This window comes from Hylobates moloch, unplaced genomic scaffold, assembly GCF_009828535.3.
Source record: "Hylobates moloch isolate HMO894 unplaced genomic scaffold, HMol_V3 SCAFFOLD_4, whole genome shotgun sequence".
NCBI classification, from domain to species: domain Eukaryota; kingdom Metazoa; phylum Chordata; class Mammalia; order Primates; family Hylobatidae; genus Hylobates; species Hylobates moloch.
This window is the reverse complement of record NW_026652279.1, coordinates 24,860,924-24,875,662: the sequence shown is the minus strand read 5'-3', so window position 1 is coordinate 24,875,662 and position 14,739 is coordinate 24,860,924. Positions and strand designations below refer to the sequence as shown.

Genomic DNA, 14,739 nt, shown 5'->3' with positions numbered 1-14,739 from the left:
CTGTTATCCTGTTCTTTTTTCAAGGTGCCCAGATTTCATATTGTTTAAACAATTTGTGCAGTTAATACAATCATCACAGGGTCATGAGGTGACATTCATCCTCAGCTTATGAAGATGACAGGATTAAGAGATTAAAGTAAAGACAGGCATAGGAAATCACAAGAGTATTAATTGGGGAAGTGATAAGTGTCCATCAAATCTTCACAGTTTATGTTCAGAGATTGCAGTAAAGACAGGCATAAGAAAATATAAGAGTATTAATTTGGGGAACTAGTAAATGTCCGTTAGATCTTCACAATTTATGTTCTTCTGCCATGGCTTCAGCCGGTCCCTCTGTTCGGGGTCCCTGACTTCCCACAACACAGTTGCTTTGCTTCCTCACATGTAATAGAGAATTATCCTGGGCTGCAGAGAGTGTTCAACTTGATTCATGTATCCGCCTTGCTCATTTGCCAGGAGGCTGGAAATAGAGGCATCTGTGGAGCATCAATTTGGTGGCCGTTGGCATATTTTCTCCATGCAAGGCACTGTGCTAATCACTGAGGATGTCCAGAGACTTTGTATACTAGCATCACTGCTGTCAAGTCTGAGGCTTGAGGGCACAGTGAGTTCCCTGAGCCTCCTGGATGTGCCAGCCCTTAGAACCAGCTCAGAGCAGCATGACATCGAAAGCAACTATTGAAGCCAGGTGCAGCACTCTACCTAAGATTCAGAATGTAAAATGCAGGGATGTTCTTTAGGTTTGTGCCACAGGGTCTTAAGTGAAGTCAGAGACTTCATGAATTGCAAATTTATGAATGACACAAGTTTTGAAGGAATCGTAAAATTATTAGATTCTAGAATTAGTTTTTAAAATGATTTCTACTGGCTGGAAAACAGGTCCAATGTAAGAAGACTGAATTCAAGAGGGATGAGTATAATTTCTTGAGTATAAGCCCAAAGAAAATTCTAACTACCAAGTCCAAGAATGAGGGTAGAAGTCATAATTTGGAAGCATCCAAGGGAACAGTGACATGGAGTTTCTATTTGCTGTTGGTCCACTAAAATTCCTTCATCAGGGTTATGCAGAACAAATGTAATGTTATCTTGGATGTTGTTGGTGCTCACAGAATGGACCAGCTACTTCCAGAGTATTTTGTTTAGTTCTCTTTGTTGTGCTTGAAGATAAACATGTAAAAAGGTGAGCTTGTTTGGTGGAGAGCGTTCTAAGTAAGTGGTAGAGACAAAACCGTCTGTGTGGAGAGAGGATGGCTTGGCCCAAGAATAAAAGACCATCCGATGGTTGGTCCAGGGTCATGCAGTCTGGCTTGATGCAAATTCAAAGTGAAGAATTAGTACCAATAGGAGATGATCTAGTAAAAGTAGACTTTAGCTTAGAGAGCAATGGTTTAAATGCAACCTGTATATCAACAAAGATTTTTCTGCCAACTCAGTGTGTCAGAAGCCTGTTTCTCTGCCTGTGGAAGCATCATGTTCTCCCCAGAAGGTGTAGACTCACTCCTGTTTGGTTTCAGACAATTCACTTATGAGGCCTTGGTGTACATAAGATAATTTACTGAAGACCTAAAAAGATGAAGAAGTTTAAAGCACACAATTAAAAAATAATACTTGAAGTTCAGTGCTCTATTTCCCTCTTCCAAGTACTCCTCAGTCACTTTCGTTGGTCAGGATCTAGTACCCCACCCAGTTGCTCAATCTCCCTCTCTCCCTTGCTTCCCTTTTCTCTGTCCCCTGTCTCTTCCATGTAGAGATAGCTGGTGGTGTCTCTTCTTGTCTTATTTCTCGCCAATCCTTGTGCACAGGATCTTGCCTGCTTCCTCAGGTGAGGCGCTTCTCAAGATTTTCCTAAAGAGAACGTTACTTCCCTATAAGGATCGCTGGTGTGAGCCATCATACTAATCCATTGTTTCACCCATTCCATTTACAAGTCGAATTCTGTGAAAGTGAATTGAGCTGCTTCAAGAAGTGTCAGCTTCCTCAAAGGGGGACTGATGAGAAGAGCTTGTACATCATCTGAGTGACCACCCATCTGGAATCTGGTAGTTGTGCTTCAAGGTTCCATTGAATGGTGGGACTCAGGTGGTTTCCAAAATGATCCTTAGTCCTGACAGACCATTATTCTTTAATTTAGGTCTGAGTTATGAGTGACTGATCATTGCTTTGTGTGGACCATAAGGCAACTTGGTGGGGGCCACTGTTACATTGATTAGAATTATTCATTCAACAGGTATTCATTGAGCCTTCCCATGAGCCTTTTATGGTTCTTGTAATGCTATAGTGTAAAATATTTTCTCATGGAAAATAAGGCCTATGTGTCCTCTTAGTTTACAAAACAACATATTGCATAGGAGGGATTCACGTGGGTTTTTCAGAAAGACTCATGGTGGAAGTTTGGTGGGAAAGAAACTTACTTCACAGAAGGAGCAGGCTTAGGTGACTTTTGGCATTGTTCATTGTGGTCACGTGTTTCCAGACTCCCCTATTCTTTCCTAGTGAGACATGGGATTAAGACCACTCTGCCCAAAATTTCTAAGTTTTATATCCTGTTTGTACTGCGCTTTATGGTGACTTAGTGATCATGCATTCAAGTTGTATCATTGTCAGTAACATTCACAGAGCCCATAGGTTGGTAGAATTGACAATGTCATCTTAGGAAGCTCCCCCATGCAGGAATTACAAACACAATAGATTAATTCTCCCCCTTTAGAAACATGGCATATGTAGCCTGTTGATGACACGATTCCCAGAAGAAGTTGTTGGAGTACACTGTATTAAAGGAACGTAGTGAGGGGAGGTGAAATGACAAACAAAAATGATAAATAGCCCTTTTGTTTCAGGTAGGCAAAACATAACCAAATAGTTAATCTTTAGGTTCCTAGCATGTAAAAATGGCAGTGTTCTTTGACTGAAAAAAAGAGAGGTGGTAGCCTAAGAAGAAGTGGCTTTTTAAAGGTATATCAGTTGGGCTTTGGTATGAAAATTCCTCTAGGTATTTTAGTAGGAAAAGATTTAATCCAAGGGCTTAGATGCTTACAAACTTATGTGCTGGGCTACAGGAGTGGTTTTAGACTGTGCCCCAAGAAAGATACCCTGACTGTGAACCAGTGAACTGTAGGTGAGGGGGTCTTCACATTCATGGCCCCCTTCCTGGGTTCTGGGAGGTGTCCTGGCAGTTTTCTATTGAAAATGTGTATTTATTTGCTTCAAGAGAATTATACAAGTAAGCATTAGTCCAGGAAACTATGGCTTGGACCCTGCTCCAGGACAATAAAGAGCCAGTCATCGTGCTACTATGTCTGGAGTCACAACTGAAGTTAGGAGCTTAAAATATCTCCTCCATAATAACTAGGACACAGAAATGAAGTCTCCACAACTAAAGAGTGTCCTCTGCCGCTATTAAGGCTGGCTCTTGGCCCCCAAGAAGGAGAAGAATGGACACTAAAAAGCTGCTTTTAGATAACTTTGTGATCCCATGACCTTACTTTCTAGGAGAAAAGACAAACAGAGCAGAGAAACAGCTGTACTTTCTTTTCCTTTTATCACTTTCAAATGACTGCTTCCCAGGTAAGAAGCAATACTAGAGATACGAATATATAGTTATTCCAGCTTTCTTTTGGTTGGTTTTGCAAGGTCTGTTATTTTCCATTTGTTTTGGTTTCCTAAGGCTGCTATAACAAATTGACACAAACTTGGTAACTTAACACAGCACACGTATTCTCTGACAGTTCTGAAGTCTGGACGTCTGAAATCACAGGGTCGAAAACTCAAGGTGTTGGCCTGGCTATGTTCCCTTCAGAGGCTCTGGGGAGAATTGGGTCCTTGCGTCTTCTGGCTCCTACTGGCTTGCCGGCATTTGACTTGTGGCTGCATCACTACAATCTCTGTCACCATGGTCACACTGCCTCCTCTTCATCTGTCTATACACAGCAAATGTCCCTCAGCCACCCTCTTATAAAGACACATGTGATGGCATTTGTGGCATATCATGGAATGATGTGGTTTGGCTGTATCCTCACCCAAATCTCATCTTGACTTATAGCTCCCATAATTCCCACATGTTGTGGAATGGACCTGGTGAGAGATAATTGAATCATGGGGGCAGTTTCCCCCATACTGTTCTTGTAGTAGTGAATACGTCTCAAGAGATCTGTTGGTTTTATAAGGGGAAATCCCTTTTGCTTGGTTCTCATTCTGTTTGCCTGCTGCCGTGTAAGACATGCCTTTCACCTTCCATCATGATTGTGAGGCCTTCCTGGCCACATGGAACTGAGTCCATTAAACCTATTTCTCTTTATTAATATTATATATAAAGTTTTGGTGCCACAAAATACATAGCGCTCGAATGTAAAATTTTCTTTTTAATTCTCAGCAAGGCAAGTTACTTCTATAGAAGGGTGGGCCCTTATAGATGGAGCAATGGTGAACGCACACTTGGACAAGGGAGGAGAAGGGGTTCTTATCCCTGATGCACATGGCCCTGCTGCTGTGTCTTTCTCCTGTTGGCTAGGGTTAGACCGCACAGGCTAAACTAATTCCGATTGGCTAATTAAAGAGAGTGATGCGGTGAGTGCATTGGCGGGAGTCAGGGCAGAGCAGGTGGCAGGTAATCTGAATGAGTTAGGGTGGAGCAGGTGGTCAGAATGAGTCAGGGTGGAGTAGGTAACGGAAAAAGATTGCTTTACAAGGAAGTTTAAAAGTAGAAGACAAAGAACTGAACATACTGACATATTAATCCTTTGAAAAGAAATCTGAACTCATATCTAACATATATTACCCAGTTTTGGGTATGTCTTTATCAGCAGCGTGAAAACAGACAAATACATAAAGACATATGTGATAGCATTTATAGCCCACCCAGATAATCTAAGATAATTTCCCCATTTTAAGAGCTTTAATTTAGTCACATCTGCACAGACACATTTTGCAAATAAGATAACATTTACAGATTCCAGCATTAGGACCTGATATCTTTGGAGCCATTCTTCAACCTATCACACCATTCTTTTATTTGCAGCCTTTCTGTGCCCTTTATTTAAGGACCATCTCTTGCAAGCAACTTAAAGTTGTTTTTCTTTTTTTAAAAAAAATCTGGCCATCTCTTCTTTTAATTGTCATACTTAACACATTTACATTTACCAAAATCACTGATTTACTTAATTTAAGCCAACCATCATACTAATTGTTTTTTGTCCTCCCATTTTATTTTTCCCTTCTCTTTTCTTGCCTTCTTTTGGATAAATAAAATATTTTTTATTATCTACGGCACTTCCCAAAGTTCTATATGTGTGATTTTAAATTATGAAAACTAATTTGCATCCAGAGTCTTAGCTGCAAAGGCATCTGGGAAATGTATCATTTAACTTTTCCACCCAGAGGAAACATGGAATGTAGTTGAGAGGCATTTCACAGCAGCCAACACACGTAGTGAGTGAACAGTGCTGTGACTTTTCCCACTTACCCCTCATTACATAGCATGAGTCCCACTGTGTGTTTACAAGCTTTCTAGTACAGAATACAAAGCTTGGGGGACTTAGATGGATACTTATAAGCCCAGGCATTGAACTTGGTGATAGATAGACAGAAGCATCATGATGTCTTTGTATTTTCATAATTCTTCAGTGGTTTGCAGAGTGAAATGAACTGGGAAAATGATTACATGGCTTCTGTTTTGACTTTGAAGGACTGTCAAAAAGTCTAGTAAGGTGATTAAAAATGGGAACAGAGATCAGTAAAGCAAATGTAAAACTCTTTCAATCAGTAGATAATCTACACAAAGACTGAGGTCTTGGCATCTGCTTGGATGAGGATGAAAATACAATTTCTTTATGGTATCTTTAGTTCTGCCTCCATTTTGGATGAAAACATATCACCTCGATTTAGGATTATACCTAATTTTAATTTTGGTTATCAAGCAGATGAGAGTGGATTGCAGCAGGGAGTGGCAGAATTAGATCCATGCTCAGTTCTGTTCCAAGACAGTTTGGCACAGAAATCACAGCCTGAAATGGAACATCTCATTGTGATTCCTCATGTGCTAGCAATAGAAGCTGAATAGAAAATTTGCCTTAAAATACAATCCAGAATGGGAGTGAATGTGGGACAGTTGCTGCTACCCAGAGAGCAGGCAGGCTTCTGAAACAACCTAATGATCTGTGCAGCATGGATTGGAGTGGTCCTTGCCAACCCTGATGTTTTCCTGTGCTGAGTTTTAGTTAAACAACTCTGGGGATGGTATACACTTAAGCAGCCTTCCAAAGACAGCTCTGTGGAAAATACCTTGCCCAGACCATCCACTCTGTGGAATTCTCATTGAGATTTCCTTCAGAGTCCACACATAAGCCTTCCTTTCTTTGCCCTCTGTTTAAACACTTAAATTCTGGGCAAGTTTTCCAGAATTTAATAAGTTGTTTAGAGATCTCCAAGGTTTTTCTTATTGGCATTAGTGACTGTGTGCTAAGTCTTTGTTACCTGCCGGTTTAAAGAAGTTGCTAGGAGCAGGAAAAGTTTATATGACATCTCCTGGGATATTAGTTTGAGAGTTTTCTCAGCCAAGATGCATTTTCAGTAACTTCTATTATCTACTCTATAGTTGGAAGCAGCCAACATTCAGAAGGGGCTAGGCGATGTGCTTGGGGCCAAAAAATTATAAGGATTGTGCAAGAAGGGTGTCCCTTCCTGAATAAAAATATAAAGCCTCAGGAAGAGGGAGGTCTGTAGTTTTTTTTAATGTTTTTTGCTTGGATCGTAGATGTGAAGTCTGGAAGTGCAGCAGTCATTTCATGAATCTGAGAATGAAAGTCACATGCATCAAAGGGAGAGCAAAGCAGGAAAATAAAAATAATCCAGGATCTTGACATTTTTCTTAACCAGCTGCAACAGACCTCAACTGTTTGCAGACTTTACCTTGTTTCAGAAAAATAAATCCATATATGTTCACTGAGTTTTCTGCTGCTTGCAGCCAAATGCAATCCTATTTGATACACTTTGTTTAATATTTTAAACTACTTTTCATATTTTTACTCTCCCATGTGGATACTTCCTCAATAACAGCTCCTCACCCAGTTTTCCCGTACACATCCCACCTTCCATCCCCACACTGACCCACTGACATACCCATCTCCAACCCTATAACACCCAACATTTAAAATTTTTAACATCATCATGTGTGTCCAGTATATATTATTTCAATTACATGATTCCTTTAAAAACATGGGACGAAAAATATAATTCATTTAAAATGAAGGTATTTCTGTGTAACTCCAAATATGCCTGAAAAAAAAAATAGCTCATTGGAGGTTGAATTTTTTTCTCCCTAAGATTTCAAAATAAAATGTTGCAGCATGTAAAAGTAGAAAAACTATATGGTGAATACTCATACATTACATATAATTTCCACAATTTACATTTCACTGTGTTTGTGTTACTGCATGACTCTCACTTAGGCATATCATCACTGGAGAGCTGATCATCTAAGTGCCACTTGCAATAGATGGGTAGAACTTCATGTTTGTAAGTATTAAGGAATCTTTCAGAAGTATTTGGAGCTCTACCTTCCAGAGATATATACATGGACTTGTTTAGATGTAAGACCACTGAGCTTGGGGAAAAACATTACTTTCCTACCCCTTTGAGAGCACTGTTTTCAAAGTGTGATCCTTCCTGAACAGGATCAACAATAGGTACTTGCTAAAATGCAAATGTTGGGTTCCATTCCACTGCTACTAAATCAGAAGCACTGTGCATGGGCCTAGCAACTTGTCTTTGAACAAGCCTTCTATCTTAGTCCATTTGGGCTGCAGTAATGAAATACAGTAGATTAGTTAGCTTATGAACAACAGAAATTTATTTCTTACAGTTCTGGAGACTGGGCAGTCTAAGATAATGACATTAGCAGATTTGGTGTCTGGTGAGGGCTCACTTCCTGGCTTAAGAAGTTACCTTCTCTCTGTGTCCTTATGTAGTAAAAGGGCCAAGACAGCTCTCTGGGGCCTCTTTTATAAGGTCATAATCCCAGTCACGAAGGCACTCACCTCATGACCTAATCACTTTCCAAAAGGTCCCATGTCCTAATACCATCACCCTGGGAATTAGGATTTCAACATATTAATTTGGGGAAAACACAAATAATCCAAGGGGATTCTGATGTTCCTTAAAGGCTGAGTATTAGAAATTATCTGCACCATGGTAGGTGGTTGGAGGTAAATGGATGGCTTGTATTACCCATTACTTCTATAATTAATAGTCTTTGAAATATGCTGCACAATTTTTTCCCTATAAACATCATCATGTCAGATAGCTTGTTAACATAATAAGAAAAAGAAAGTGCAATCCTATTGGTTCCGCTGGATTCTCTGCCTGTGTGGCTTTTGTAGATCAGGCACACCCCTATTGCAAAATCTTCCTAGATATTGATTATCTTCATTAGTGTAATTGATCTGGTTGTCTGCATACAATGTAAGGCAACAGGCTGGTAAATATATCAACCACTTCCTCTGAAGTGCAGATGAGCTGGGGACAGGTGTGGCCTTATTTTCCACATGTGACAATTTAGAGGGAATTCCTGCTTGTATATCATTTGTCATTTTTACTTTTGAGCCACTGTGCAAAGAGAGTGAGAAAATGAACAGGATGTAATTCTAGTATATGGTAACATTTAGATACCAGTTATTCGAATGTCAGAAATCTTGGTCTGAAAGCTTTTTGTTCCAAATAAATATACATACACCCTAGTGAGTCATGCATGTCGTTGTCAATGTGAATGAGAATTTTCAGAAGGACAACACATAGATGAGCATAGAGAAATGAGAAGTATTAAGAAATCTTTAAGAAAAATTTATGCCATATCTGCAAGTTCTCTCCAGAGACATAGACATAAACTTGTTCACATATGAAAGCCCTGGGCTTAATTTTGACCTATCCTAAATTTTTCCATTCATGAAAAAAAGAAAAAGGTCTATTATTAGGTTAGTGCAAAAGTAATTGCTGCTCTTGCCCTTTTTCTCTTTCATGGAGAAAAGCTATAGCTTTCATTATTCATGGCTTCTTTACAAGTAATGGCAAAAGCAGCAATTACTTTTGCACCAAACTAATATGTCAGAATAGGATAATTGAAGGGGTCCAGGTTAGGGGGACCAACCATTGCATTGTGCCCAGGATTGAGGGATTACTGAAAAGCTGGACTTTCACTACCCAAGCCAGGAGAATCCCAGGTAAAACTAGAATGTAGGTCACCTTTGTGAGGGTCAGAGGAGGAGCCCAGTCTACATAACAATGGATGTTTCCTGGATCTTTCATTTCTCTATGTTAGGTTATTGCTGCAGACCTGAGGTCCTGCCAGTAGCCTGGATGTCTGACCTTAATTTTTTTTTAATATTTATTTTAAATTCAGCGATACAATTGCAGGTTTGTCACATATGTAAACTTATGTCGTGGCGGCTTGCTATACAGATTATTTCACCATCCAAGTATTAAGCCTAGTACCCGTTATTTTTTCTGATCCTCTTCCTCCTCTCACCCTCCAAGAGGCCCCAGTGTATGTTGTTTCTCTCTGTGTCCATTTATTTTATCATTTAGCTCCCACTTGTAAGTGAAAGCGTGTAACACTTGATTTTCTGTTCTTGTGTTAGTTCACTAGGAATGATGGCCTCCAACTCCATCCATGTCCCTGAAACAGACACGATCTCTTTTATGGCTATTTAGTATTCCTTGGTGTATATATACCACATTTTCTTTATCCAGTCTATCACTGATGGGCATTTGGGTTGATACCATGTCTTTGCTATTGTGAATAGTGCTGCAATGAACATACATATGCATGTCTCTTTATAATGGAATAATTTATATTCCTTTGGGTATTTACCCAATAATGGGATTGCCGGGTCGAATGGTATTGCTGTCTTTAGGTCTTTGAGGAATCACCACACTGTCTTCCACAATGGCTGAACTAATTTACAATCTCACCAACAGTGTATAAGTGTTCCTTTTTCTCCACAATCTCGTAATTTTAATCTTTTAGGGATCACCAGATAGAAGCCCAGGATTCATGTTTCTATATAGGACAAAGCAGAATGTCAGGCTAATGAAACAAAGGACTGAGGCTTATAAAGGGTCATAATTTTCTCTCTTTCATGGAGAACAGCTATAGCTTTCACTATTCATGGCTTCTTAATCATGGGAGTGAAAATGATACTAAAGATAAAATAGATCCAGGTGATCTGCCTATTGTTGACCGGGTGGCTCTGATCCTCTTTCATAAATGCACATAGACTCCTTCGAGCACCCCTTCCCCACCCCACCAGAGCTTCTGGGATGCCTTAGAAAAGAGAGTTTATTTGATTTGGAAGTCATACATTCAAGCTTTGGCTCTTCTACTTACAAGCTGTATATTGGTATAATTACCTCCATTGTTCCTCAGTTTTCTCTTCTGATCAAATGGGAATAGAACCACATTTTTAACAGAATTGATGAGACAGAGACAGTGGCTATGATGGAGATTTGTTAACTCTTAAGTCATTTATAGGAGAATGGCTCAGTGAATGATCCAAGAAGCACAATAATCATTATTTATAGATGTAGAGGAGGAAAATTAGAATCTTAGTTGTAATTATTATGTATGTATTTTGTGTGTTGCCTCAAAGGCATTTGAGGTAGACATTTCTTATGTGAAGGACTGTCATGATTGGTCCACAGGCACTCTTCTTTATGTTTTAATAATATAATTAGAACTTGCTAACCTATCCCCAGCCCGAGAACTATAATAGTACCAGTAATTCATATCTGTCTATGTACTTCTTTCTTATACCATCTTCTTTTTTTTTCCAAGAGGTAACTATGGTCCTGAATTTTATAGACAGTCTTTTAGGACTTACAGATAGTCTTTTAGGAAATCCAATTTATAGTACCAGATTTCACCCAATACGATGTTACTATGATTTATACAATGATTGCATTGTTCCACTGCTGCGTAGTATTCTATTGTGACTGCACTGTGGCTTATCCATTTTCCTGTCAATGAATTTTGGGCTGTTTGCAGGTTTTTGTCATTATGAACAGTACTACTGCAGATATGCTCATACATGTCTCCTGGGGCACTTAGAAAAAGCATCTCTTGGGTCAACACTGAGCAGGAGAGCTGAGTTGCTGGGACTTAGAGAACGTGAATGTTCAACTTTATGAGATGGAAATTGTTTGCCAGTGGTGGTACTAATGAATACTCAGATAAGCACTATATGACATTCCTTTGACTTTATTTATTTATTTATTTATTTATTTATTTGAGATGGAGCTTGCTCTGTTACCCAGGCTAGAATGCAGTGACACGATCTTGGCTCACTGCAGCCTTTGCCTCCCAGGTTCCAGAGATTTTTCCACCTCAGCATCTCAAGTAGCTGGGATTACAAGCAAGTGCCATCAAACCCAGCTAATTTTTTGTGTGTTTTTAATAGATACAGAATTTCCCTATGTCGGCCCAGCTAGTCTTGAACTCCTGGCCTCAAGTGATCTCCTTGGCCTCCCAAAGTGCTGGAATTACAGGTGTGAGCCACTGTGCCCGGTCTCATTTTTTTTTTTTTTTTAACATTGCCAGTTAAACTAGTATCAAATACTCTTTTACTGTGGTCTTGATTTACATTTCCCTGATTTCTAATGAAGTTGAGCATCTCTTTATATGTCCATTAGTCATATAATTTCCTTTTCTGTGACGTGCCTGTCCTTTTTGCTATTGAGTTATTTGTCTTTATCTTCCCGATTTGTAGGGATATATACATATGTATTTCTAATATTTTATTTGCATATGTGTGTGTGTGTGTATGTGTGCATTCCATATACACACATAGTGTCTTTTTAGCCTGGGGGGTTCTATAGCAAGGTGCATAAACATGGTGACTTATAAGCAACAGAAATTTATTTTTCACAGTTCTAGAGACAGGAAGTCTGCCATTAGGGTGTTGGCATGGAGGAGTTCTGGTGAGGACCTCTTCCCAGATGCAGATTGCCTACTTATTGTACCCTCACATGGCAGAGAGCAGAACAGAGCAAGCAAGCTCTCTGACATCTAAAGGACCCTCATGAGTGCATCTAATCCTAATCATGTCCCAGACAACCTGCCTCCTAATAACATGACGTTGGAGGGTAGAGGTTCAACACATGAATTTTAGGCAGGCATATATATATATATATATATATATATATATATATTCAGCCCATGTATATATGTGTATATATATATATACATATGCGACACACACTCCTAAAGCATATGTTCCACGAGCATATGTATGTTTAGTCCTAGCATATATCCCTAATGTAATCCTTTATTGATAGAGGTATTGCAAATATCTTCTGTATTAGTCCATTTTTATATGGCTGTAAAGAAATACCTGAGGCTGGGTAATTTATGAAGGAAAGAGGTTTAATTGATTCACAGTTCTGAATGACTCAGGGGGCTCAGGAAACTTACAATCATGGCAGAAGGCAATCATAGCAGAAGCAAGCTTGGACCTTCTCACATGGTGGCAGGAGAAAAAAGAGTCAACGGAGAAGAACCCCTCATAAAACCATTAGATCTCGTGAGAACTCACTATCATGAGAACAGCATGGCGGAACTGCCCCCATGATCCAATCACCTCCCACCAGCTTCCTCCCTTAACACGTGGGGATTATGAGGATTACAATTCGAGATGAGATTCGGGTGGGGACACAGCCAAACGATATCATCTTCTCATGGGTTGTATCTTTATTTCCACTTTCTCCAAAATATTTTTTGATGAACACTAGCCTCGATGTTAATGTAATCAAAATTTTCAGTTGTTCCTTTCATAGTTAACTCTCTTTTTATCTTTTCAAAGGAAAGTACATATAAAAATCTTATTTCATTCTGGTTAGGGGTTTATTACTTTATATATTCGATGTCAGAAAGATATTTTTCCAAATTTTTTATGAAAGGCTTTTTGTTTCTCTTTTGACATTTTTATTCTCAGTCCATCTAGAGTTGATGATTTGGTATATCGTAAGAGCAAAAATACCATTTTTTTTCACATGATTAAGTGCTTTCTGAAATTTCTGTCATATAACAAATATTTGTGTGTATAACTAACTCTGTGGGTTTCATTCTGGCCCACTGGGGGTATTAGCTTCTCTGGGACTATGTTCTGGGAACAGGTAAGAGCTAGAACTCTGATTCATGGGAATGGCTCTTGTTCCTAATCTGCAGCGTTCATGCAATTCTTAGTCCCTGATAACCATGTTTATCTCAATAATATGCCCTGGGGACATATAAATATATATTAATACCTAGGTCTTCCCCTCAAATTTCTGCTTTAGTTTGTCTGGCATGAAGCCTGTACATCAGCATTTTTCAAAAGCCCTCAGGCAATATGATTGTAGCTGCAGGGTTCAGAACAGCTGCTCTCGAATTTGTGTCCAGAGATGACTTTGAGTTGGGAGCCAGCATCCTTTGTGTGCTATTTGCCATTTTAGCAGAAATCCATTGAATGGCTTTAAAACTAACTTTTCCCTCTGAGCATAAATATAGCACATGCTTATTGCAAAGGAAATGGAAAGTACAGGGATAAAATTGAGTAAATAATAATTCATAATTGCGTAAGCCATTTTGTATATTTCAAGCTTTTTCTTGGCATGTATATGTGCATTTATGTAGTTGAGATCATCTTGAAAATAACTGAGCACTTCTCTATAACATTCATTCTTTTGAATCACTTTCAGTGCTGTTTAACAGTCAATCTTAGTATAATTATTATGTTCTGTCCACACATATGCTTCTCTTGTAAAAAAAATCTTATTTCATTCTAGTTAGGGGTTTATTACTTTATATATGTTGTCTGTGATTGCTATTCTTGGGCAAATAAATCATGTTCTGGGCATTCTAATTTAGTGATTAATAGTATAGAGTTCTGGGCCAATGAGATATGAGTTCAAATTCCAGCTTTGCCATTTATCAACTGTGTGACATGAAAATTATTATGCCAATCTGTCCTTTTATTAAAATTAGGATAATAGTCCCCAAATAGAGCTGTTTTCTTTCGGGTTTAAATGGGGTGATGGATATGAATTGTTTGGCACAGTGCTGAGTACATTCTCTCTATACTGTCTCTATGAACCAAATGTCTGGGTAGTTCCAAAGGCAGCTCTGCCCCATTGGCTCAAAGACCAGTCTGATTTGCCTGACCCAATTTTACTTAGTTATAAATGTTCACTGGGAGGATGGCCATTACTAAGATGCACTCAGTCATTGTTCAGCTCAGTAGCCAGATGCAGATTTTGCAGGAGAGCCCTGTTTGTTAGAAGAACAAGGTTAAAAAAATATGCCAATTACTCCAACAATGGATGCTGCTAGCTGGCTGGCTGACTCAAAGTTAGAATAATTGCTCCCTAGGAAAACACTAGTTCCCTTTCTCATAGTGAATAGTTTTCTGCAGTTGAGAGACAAAGCAATTTCTCAACTATGGAGCCAGGTGTGTAGACAGCTGGGGATTTGCCTGTTTGGATCTTCATATCTTTTTGGAGCCCTCAGGATGGTGGACTAAAGCATAAAAATATCAAACCAAGTAAAGCATTGGAACATCCAAGTTTTTTAAATAGAAGTGACGGCACAGTAGAGAAACAGAAGAAATACAATAAGGAAAGTGCAACTCTGAGTTGGAGTGTTCTTCAGTGGATCTGATTGTGCATCTTGCAGCAGTCACCTCTGGATAAAAGTGGAGAATGTGAGAAATGCTGGCC

General features: G+C 39.1%; 1 long non-coding RNA gene across 3 annotated transcripts in view; it reads left to right on the top strand.

Moving 5' to 3' along the window:
- LOC131383216 (uncharacterized) overlaps positions 1–14,739 on the top strand; it is a 273,602-nt gene that overhangs the window by 121,850 nt on the left and 137,013 nt on the right. For 2 of the 3 annotated variants that reach the window (XR_009213054.1, XR_009213055.1), the window contains one exon: positions 6,749–6,936. The exons of the other annotated variant lie outside the window; for it this stretch is intronic. This is a non-coding gene — a long non-coding RNA (uncharacterized LOC131383216). Of the gene's footprint in view, positions 1–6,748; positions 6,937–14,739 lie in introns of those variants that run through there. 3 annotated transcript variants of the gene reach the window in all.